The 10,368-nt window shown below is 26.9% G+C and overlaps 1 long non-coding RNA gene across 1 annotated transcript; it reads right to left on the bottom strand.

The window, feature by feature from the left end:
* Positions 1 to 5,565: 5,565 nt before the first annotated feature.
* LOC107951420 (uncharacterized) lies at positions 5,566 to 9,655 on the bottom strand. Its single transcript, XR_001698414.2, has 5 exons — positions 9,125 to 9,655; positions 8,533 to 8,682; positions 8,382 to 8,429; positions 8,020 to 8,163; positions 5,566 to 7,886 (listed from the first exon to the last, which is right to left on the bottom strand). It is a non-coding gene; the product is annotated as an uncharacterized lncRNA (long non-coding RNA).
* Between the last annotated feature and the right edge of the window lie 713 nt (positions 9,656 to 10,368).

Raw genomic sequence — 10,368 nt, 5'->3', positions numbered from 1 at the left:
GGAAAAATAAACTTTTCCTAGAAAAGAAAAGAACAGAAAAACTTACCATACTATGACTAGATCTTGAAGAAATTACAAACGATTTCTAAAAAGCATGTAGTCGAATCCGAGCACAAATCAAACGTGTAGAAATAAATATTATGAACATAACACTATTTTAAAACTATAAGTCAAACAAATAAGTCAAGACTATTCTCATTTTCCTCTGTTATTTTTTCTAAGAAACAACCAACAAGAAGATGGAAAAAAAAAACCTACAAATTTTAGTTTTATGTAGCAAATAAACACACAAAAAAAATAGTGTTTAGACTAATTACAAAGAGGTCTTTAGCTTTAGTAAAAAAAAAAGCCACATCAACAATCTGTTAGTGGATTAATGAAATTTTAAATGGTAGTGACCAATTCGAGTAATTATTTTAATTAGAGTGACTAAATTGACAAAAAAATAGAGTGAGCAAAATAGGAACGACACTATTTTAGATTGACATGTAGTTTACCCTTTTATATTTTCTCTTTTTCTTGTATAAATATTGTAAATTATATATACTTTTTTACATATTAATATTTTGTTTAAAATAAATTTTGACATTTTTTATATTTAAGCCATGCTCATTTTATTTATTTATTTTATTTTTAGTAATGACATGTTCCAATTATTTTCAAAATTTTTATGTCATGATTTAGTTTATTAATATTAGTTGTACAATTTTAATATAATACCTCAATTTTAACTCTAAACTTATTCTTTTAAAAATTGAATCATTATATAGTGACTAATTATTAGTTTAGTTATACAATTGTAATCTTTTTGGAGGTTGCTATATTTCATCATGGGTCGAGTCGAGTCAAGTCGAGTTGATGTAGGATTATATAAAAATAAAAATTTAAAATTTTACCAAAACTCGACTCATATTAAAAATATTAAATTCAAGCTTGACTTGGCCCGATCATAGTAATTTTTTTACATTACTATTTTTATACATTTTTTAAAAATATATAATATATTAAATACACTAAAAATATTAAAATGAAAGTTTCCCAACAAATTAAAAACACACAAAAAAAGTATAGGCATGTGATTTGGGATGGACCCAGGCCAAAAATTTTGCCCAGGGCCTGACCCGTTTAGAAAATAAGCTTTATTTTTTATCCAAGTCCATTTTTCCGGCCTATATTTTTTCTCAAACCCTTTCACTTTTCAGACAAACCTTCGAGCTTGGACACATGACATGACCCATGATTAGGTTTAGAGGTTGCGGATCTAAGTGGATTTTTTTAGGTAGGGTTGAAGTAGACTTAAGCATATAATATAGTTTGCTTAATTAAAAATTGGCTTAATCCACATTGATACTTAAACCATACATTTTTTCCAATTTTGGTGCCTTAAATTTTTTTTTGTCATAAGTAGTATCTAAACTATTTTTTTTCTAAGTTGCAACATTTGTTAGTCAACTTGTTAAATTTATTTAAAGGGCTTAATCCACAAATTAGTACCTAAACGATACTTTTTTCCTATATTCGTACCTAAATTTCCTTTTTGTCATAAGTGGTACCTAAACTATTCTTTTGTTACTCATTTTATACCAAAATATTATTTATGTTAACAAAATTCCAACCAACAATAAACTGCCACATCATATAAATTTTTAAAAATGTATCTTTTTAATTCTTTTTTTTTACATTTTCCCCTTTTTTTTTCTTTCTCTTCCTTTTTAATGTTTGGCAATACTAGTAATGCTCGAAATTTGCCCTCTTGAGGCCGAGACATTGATGATTAATTCTATTTTTGAATTCACCACTTGCTTGCTTAACTTGATGATATCGAAAAAGTTATTTCACTGATCAAAACCAATGCTTTAAGAATCGAACTGATTAGTCCAATAATCGGTCAAGATATTGGTCCAAAGACCAAGGTTGAATCAATTGACCTACAAACATATACAAAATGATTAAACCAAGCTAAAAAAATTAGCTGAATTGGTTTCCTCTTTTTTAAATATTTTTTATTTTATGAATTTTTTAATAATTTATTGACTGAATTGGACAAACTGATCAAATTGAGAATTAGAGGCCTAATTAGTTCGACCGTCATCTGATTCTGAAGAAAGAAAAAATATATAAAAGAGAAAATAATATTTTTTTTGTCTTTTTTATCATATGTCAATTTTAATTAATCTTTTTTTTAAAATTAGACTTAAAGATTTAACTAATTATTGAACTAATATAGGTATTTACTTAGAAAAAAAATAATTTAGATATCATTTATGACAAAACAAATATTTAGGTAATAAACTTTAACAGTTTAACTAATGAATGTATCAACTTAGGAAAAGAATAGTTTAAATATCACATATGATAAAAAAATTAAGTATTTAGATGAGAAAAAGGTATAATTTAGAAGAGAAAATTGATTTGAGTTTTTTTAGTTAAAATTTAGCCTGATTTTAATAAAGATAGAAACGAAACATATATGTTTGAGTTAAACAGTGATAAATGAGAGAAAACTTTATCCCAAAAAATTTGAAAATAAAAAAAATATATTACTTTATCGGGTGTCAACAAAAAGTTTGAAATATATATACATATAGTATGGCTGTTAACCACAAAGTCCGAGGTAAGCCTCCGTTAAATTTATTTTTACTGTTACTTTTTGGACTAAAAGCCCATCTATGTCTGAGTTACCGGGAACTAAAAACTCATCTGTATCTGCGCTAATACAACCCCATTTCATCCATCCAATTTGAGTCCGAGGAAAAATTATTTTTATACTTTTTTATGATTTTTAACTTTTGAAAATAATTTTTAAAACTTAAAAAATTAATTAAATATTAACGTGTTATCTACGTTTATTTCACATCAACAATGCTAAAAAAAATATTATTATTATTTTGATGATTTGACAAAAAAATCAAGTTTAAAGGCTAAAAAGGTAAAAAATTAAATTAGGGGTTAAAATGATTTCTTTTATAAAATTGGAGGGTTAAATAGGTTATTATGCCTAAAATTTTCAAAAAAAAAAGTGTGAATAGAATAAGTAGGTAAATAACTAGTTATCATTTAATGTTGAAAAAGCCTTAAGGGTATGTTTGATAAATTAAAAAATTAAGTATTCAATTTATCATTTATATATTCAAATTAAATTTTAGAAATAAAATATATTAATTGTTTAAAAAGTATTTTAATTTTATATTAATGTAATATTAATATTGAGTTGCCATAAATTATTTTATTATATTTGTATTCTAATCTAAGAAGAATATTTGTTAATATCAAAAAAATAATGACTTGGCATCGTAGTGTTAATCTATAATATATATATATATATATAAAAGCACACATTTAAAGAAATTTTTGAATTGGCAAGAATACTGTTGTTAATTATCATTTAGTTAATATTATAATTATATACCAATTAAAGTTTTAATTAAATATAAAATATATAATATAATATAATATAAAAATAATCATTGATAATATTTCTGGGACAATATTGAATGTAAAACTAATACATAGCTTTTGGATTTATTTTCTCATGATAAGTTATTAATTAAAATATTTACAATGATAATTATTTTATTAATGATATTTTCATTAGTGTTACAATTATTATTTCTTAACTATATATTATTATTATAATTAGACTTAATTATAATTATTTTATTATCTTAAATTAATAACTATTTAATTAGTATTATAGTTATATACCATTTAAAACTAATATTTAACACTATAAATATATATATATTAGTAATAGATTTTCAATTAAATAACATCTAAAGTATTATTAAAAATTATATTTTAGTGCCATTTAATAGGTTATGTTTCCATCACCAATAAAATGTATGATTTACATTATTATTTGGTATATTTAGTTTCCATTATTAATTTAATATTTAATAATTTTATTATTAGATTTTAATTATATTTAAACAATTGTAAATAATTTTTTATCATTATATTTTGAAATATTATTCAAAAGCTAAAAAGTATTAAGTAATGGTTGTTTGTAGATGAAATTTTAACTCATATTCAAATGGTAGGTTATTTTATCTAATTACTTAATATTTTACTATTGTTTTTTTCCCATTTTTTATTTTTAATACTTTTAAAATATTTTATTCTCTTAATTATTTATCAAAATTAATAGGATTTTACTAAAAATTAGACTATTCCTCTTTTATTTAGTAAATATATATTTTTTAAATTATAAAATTATATTATTTACTAAATTAAAAAATAAACACATAAAATCACAAGTAACATAATAACATTGAAACTAGTAATAATAAAGACAGGAAAATAATGATACTTTACATTTGAATCAATCATTTTTTTTAATATATTATGCATTTCTATTTTACGGTCCATGTTTGAGATTCATGGCTGCCTCTCTCAATAATATTGTCTCCAAGATTCAAATCTAAGTTCTCCCATTGGGAGTGCAATGTGTCTTACCATTATACTCAACCACTTATTGATTGAATGAATCATTTTATCCTTCATGAAATTTTTCTTAGGTTCCGTTTGTTTGCCAGTAAAATATTTTTCGAAAAATGATTTCTAGAAAATGATTTACTTTTCTGGTGTTTGGATAAATCTGTGTAAAATATTTTCTGTTGTTTGACAGATTTCCCTGAAAATATTTTCCGGAAAAGCTATTTTTACATATATTAATAAATGTCTATATATATTAGTAAATTTATATTTTAAATTGTTTTTCCATAAATTGCAATGATTTATTTATTTTAAATTATAATAATACTCAATTATTAAGCTAGAATATTAACCGTCATAAATTGAAAACAAACAAAAAAAATTATAATTGTGTTATAAAAAAATAAAAAACAAAGATTAAATAATTATAAAAAGGTTCTCCCCCATTTTTTGGCTTATATAACAAACTTGTACATGCAAAAAACACAACATGAGTGAAGCAAATGTACTAATCCAAGAAACAATCAATTCAACCACAAGTATGTAAAAACAATCAATCACAACTTTAATATTTTTTCGTCAATTTTACATAATTTTGATTAGAAAAATAACAAATTTATCCATTAAAATTTACACATTTTGTCTATTTATATATATATTTGAAAATAATTTTCTTATTATATTTTTTGAGGTTTTATACATTTTTCAATTATTTTTTAAAATAAGGATCAAATTAACAAAATATGTAACATTGAAGATTTAATATGTTATTATGTCAATTAAAATTATGTACAATTAACATAAAATATTAACAGTCGTAATGAATTGTTCTTAATTGCTTACTTTTGAAATTAAAAAGATTAAATTACTCTTTTTAGAAGGACTAAATTGCTCAATGTCTAAATTGAGAGAGACTAAAAAGATGGCTTTACACAATTTTGATTCAAAATCCTAATCTGTTTATTTATGTATTATTTTCTAATTATAAATCCGAATCAATTAAATTCGGTCTAATATCCAAAACTGTTAAATATCCACATTTATTATATAAAAAATAAAAAGTGAAAATCCAAGTATATTATGATATCCATTATACGAATTTGCGTCCGGAATATCAATATCTAAATCCACTAATAAAAATACATTTCATATCACTTTACTCTAAATCTTTTAATCATTGTTCATACAACCGGATTGCACATGAACAAGTTCACGAATCAAAAAAATTAATCCAAAATTGCAGTTGAAAACAATGCATCATGGCAATGCCTTAGGCATAAGCGTGCATTGTCCAAGTGACAATGCTACTTGTAATAAACTAGTGCACAAACCGGTTAACCAAACTAAGCAATTATCGAGAGCGCATAAATTGTTTTAATATGGAAATAAACTAAACAATTACACATGGATAGAAGAGCTCGTAATGTGGACGTGTTAACACAATCCACAGAAGCAATAGTCCATTAGCGTTACGACCAGCTCCATATAAATGAGATCTTTGGCAGGTGCTAATTCACCGAAAACCATCTTACAATGGTTCGAGTTCTTACTTTCTTCTGAACCAAACAACCTTTACTTCAATCTTTATGATCCTAGATAAGTCATCTAGTATTCAAGAAATTCTGCACTAGTGCACCTGCAGGATCTAGTGCAAAAAAATGGGAAAAATAGTCCCAAATTTAAGCAGATCAGCTCAAACTCATAACATTTTACATTGAATCCAAAAAGGTCAGTCAAGCTAACTTATTTTTCTATGAAGCTTCACTTAGTTTAATAAAGTATATGGACAATATATAAGAGGTACTAATTGGTTCATGAAAATGGTAAGCATTCTCTTTCACAGCTCCGAGCCCTTTCTTTGTTTTTCTTATTTAAGAGGAAAAATAAACAAAGAAAGCAAAAGAGCAGAAAATCTAACCTAATCATGTCACTAATATAGAACTTGAATACATATTCTTTGTGTTTATTCAATCTCTAAGTATATTATGGTCGATCTCTGCCTTAACTCTCTACCGGTTTCCTAACACTGGTTGTCTTTCCACACTTTTCATGAGTTTATTCATAGAATTCCATAGACAACAATTCTCAGTCAACTAGAGTGTCAAATGATGGTGTATATAAATAATTCTTTGAAACCATAAAATAATGGAAACTAAACTTATGCCATTTCTATTTGATTTCTTGAAAGAAATAAACTATTACTAATAGGAAAAGTTATTATCAAATTGGGGGTAAAATGTCTTTGTCCTTGGATGTTAGTAGAGGATTTAAACCTTACAGATAAATTTTCAGTGTCCATTTCAAACCGAAGTGCAGCATAAATTAAGTTTTTGAGACTCAGATAGGGAACTGAATAATGTTCCCACCTGCTCAGACCAGATAAATTGAAATTATCACACAGGATTGTTCAAACCAGACTAGAGTTGGTCTATGCTAGTTAATATCTAATTTATGACTTACCATTTTATGTTTATACCATCATAAGTATGGTATGCAATACACATATGGTTTTGGTGTTATATGACTATATGGAAGGTAACATGAACCATTATAGACATACCATACATGGCATAAAAGAAATAGACATACACCACAAGTTACCTTGAAAGACAGACCATGCATACTACACATGCTTTTCTTACCTTTTGGGTCACAAAATGCAGTGTTTTTGGCACATTCCTGTCAGAATTTAAATATTAGGATACAGTGAATGCACTATCTGTCAGAAAAGGCAGTTAATTTGGAGAAAATATATTTTCCATATATGAATTTTTATTTAAAGATGCAGGTATTAACTATCCAAATATTGTGATGCCAATTGAATGGAAATTCGATACAAGGAGAGCAACACAATCTCTTATTTATAAGGTTGTTTGAGATCAACTATTTCTTCGCTACATCCATCTTGAGGAAATAGTTACTGTATGGCAGGAAGAAATTGGCCATTGTGATGCCATCTAATAAGAACTTAGACACAAGGAGAGCAGTACAATCTCTTATTTATAGGGCTTTTTGAGACCAATTATTTCATGATTGCATCGATTATCAGCTAGAAATGAACTGTTAATTCAACATAAATAAATCTTCCGTAAATGGATTCTTATGTGATATTTGAATATTTAATACCTGCATCTTTACTTAAGAATCTATGTATGGAAAATTTATTTATGCTAAATTAACAGTTCATTTCTGACTGAAAATTGATACAATCATGAAATAGTTGGTTTCAAATAGCCTTACTTAATAGTGAAGCAAAATTATGTAAAAGTTGGATGACTTCAACAAGGCTAATATGTTGTCAACAAGCACTGCCTCTATATCTCAGTTCAACCACAAGTATATTGCAAGCATTCAGTAGAAGAAATTCAAAGCTTACTTGTTCCTCTTTTATTCCCTCTTGACTCTGCTTCCTCATCTGCTTTCCTTACATCAATCAATGCCTTCTTCACTCCCTTCACATTAGCAAATTCAAATAGTCAAAGCTTAATCTCTAGGTTTCGGCTATACTACATTGCATTAAGAAATGTGAGATAAAAAAGCATATATATAATGTGAGATTAAAAAGGATTTTGCATTGGTCACAACCTTGACATTAGCACCAGAAATTTTGTGGGAACTTGTTTTGTTGGTGAGGATGAAGATATCAAAATCACCCTTACTCTGCAACTGCAATTCCAGTAGAGTATTGAATCTGCGTATGGCTCGACTTCCATGCAAGTTTTACGAAATCTAAAAGATAAAGCACAACAAATAGCAAACACTTAGATCAGCATAAGCAACTTTTCTTATTAACATATGTATAGAGAATAGTTGGAAGGTTACGTTGTCTAACATTAACCAAAATCAAAAATCATGTAATCAGAATTGATTACATATGTATTCACTAAATTTTTAAAGGAAATATGAAACATAAATCTTTACTTATGTCATATTGCATGAGCACTCACCGATGTTATAAACTGAACAATGAGGTTGAATGAAGCCCACCGCTGGTCCTATGATTTAAAAATATAAAGCGTGAAAGCAATAACAAGTCAACTGCCAGAAATAATTTGAGTATGAATGTTATTATGTTAATATCTGAGTTTTGGTACCCACCACAGCTTCCTATGGATATTTTATGTACTCCAAAGCAGAATCATTTTGCTACTGTATTGATATCTCAGAGTTTCCATTCAGTTTTCCTCCAAAGTAATTAATATGGAGAATTTCCTAAACAATGAAGCTGAATGAAGCCCACCATTGATCCTATGAATAAAAAACAACCAATAACTGGTCAACCGCAAAAAAGAATCAAGTATGAATCTTGATATCTGAATTTTGGTACCCACCACGGCCTTCTATGGATATTTTATGAACCCTATTAACAATGGCAGAAAAAAAGTATGATCATTTATATGATAAACCAGAAATTGTATCTCCTCAAAAGTAGACCCAAAGATGAAAAGGTGTACAACTATTTCAATCTTTTAGTCCCTCCATCCCTTTCTTCACCATTATTACTAAAACTTCTTTTGTACCCAGCACGTCTCTCTGCATCCCCACTAACTGATAATGTATATATATTCAACTAATTTTTGAAGGAAATATGAAACATAAATCAATGCATTGAGAAAATTCACTATTAACAATGGCAGGGAAGGACAAAAATGTGTATGGTAATATGAAAAATGAAATGAAGCCCTCTTACCTACGCATTTGGAAGACTTCATTGAGAACCTATATCTCCTCGAAAGCAGACCCAAAGCTCTAAAGGAATAAAATATATATTTCAATCTTTGAGACCCTCCATCCCTTGCACCATCATAGCTGAAGCCTCGGTTGTGTATTACCATCAACTTCCTCAAAAATTGCATCTTCTGCAAAGTAAAAACTGTCATTGGATTCATCACTGCTCATCTCATTCAAGTTGGGGTTTTCACTGGATTCAACAATATGGGGAAAAGCTTTGATGAACGCCGGTGTCTAGTGTTGAGAATCGGTGTTGGCTGACGGCAAGAAGAAGATCAAGTGTCAAGAATGGGGGAAAGGGAAGGGGAAGGGGAAGCAGAAAATCGGTGTTGGCTTCTAATTTTCCTGAAAGTGTCTTACCGAATTAGAAACGGTAAGACATTTTCCAAAATTAAGGGGCTGTTTTCCTGTGTTTGTAATTGGTTTTACATTAGGAAAATATTTTCGGGCAAACAAACACTGTAAAATGAAGAAAATATTTCCCGGAAAATCAAATCCTTGCAAACAAACACATTCTTAATTTAAAAAATTGTATTTATATGTGATTTTAATATTTCAAATATTATTTATGCATTTAAATTAAAATTTAAAAATATGTTATATCAAATTAAATATTTATATTTAAATTGATATTTCATACATCATACTATTAACGATTTTAAATATCATTTAAAGTATCTTACTTTTTTTAAAATAAAATCAACTTACTTTTATTTTATACCATCATGTATAAAATCAATATTTTAACTTTTCAGAACATTTTTTAATAACATTACTAAAATCATCAAATTTCTAAATAACACTTTTTAAAAGCCTTAATCTTCTAACTCCTAAAATCAAAGTCAAAATTCGCCGCTACTACCATATCTGAAGTAAATTAATAAAAATCAACAATCAATAATTTCTCCTAAGTATGAAATTGTTGCACTATTCACAAAGAATGCTTAACGTTATCAATCATCAGTGCCGTTAAACAGCAGCTTCAACTTTTTTTCCCTAATTTTTCTTTTCAAAATATCAGTTTTCCCTATACTTGAAAAAGCAGATCCAAGTTCTTTCAAAAAAAGATTTGAGCAGAAAAAGAAAATTAATATTTTAAAAAAGAACCCCTCTTACTTTTCTATATTTTTCCCCCAAACTTCAACGATACAATTAATATCTTTGAATCTCACACTCTCTCTCTTAAGTGGGGTAAACTATGAT

Source organism: Gossypium hirsutum, chromosome A02 (assembly GCF_007990345.1).
Source record: "Gossypium hirsutum isolate 1008001.06 chromosome A02, Gossypium_hirsutum_v2.1, whole genome shotgun sequence".
NCBI lineage: Eukaryota > Viridiplantae > Streptophyta > Magnoliopsida > Malvales > Malvaceae > Gossypium > Gossypium hirsutum.
The sequence above is the reverse complement of the archived record's forward strand: the minus strand, read 5'-3'. Positions and strand labels throughout refer to the sequence as shown.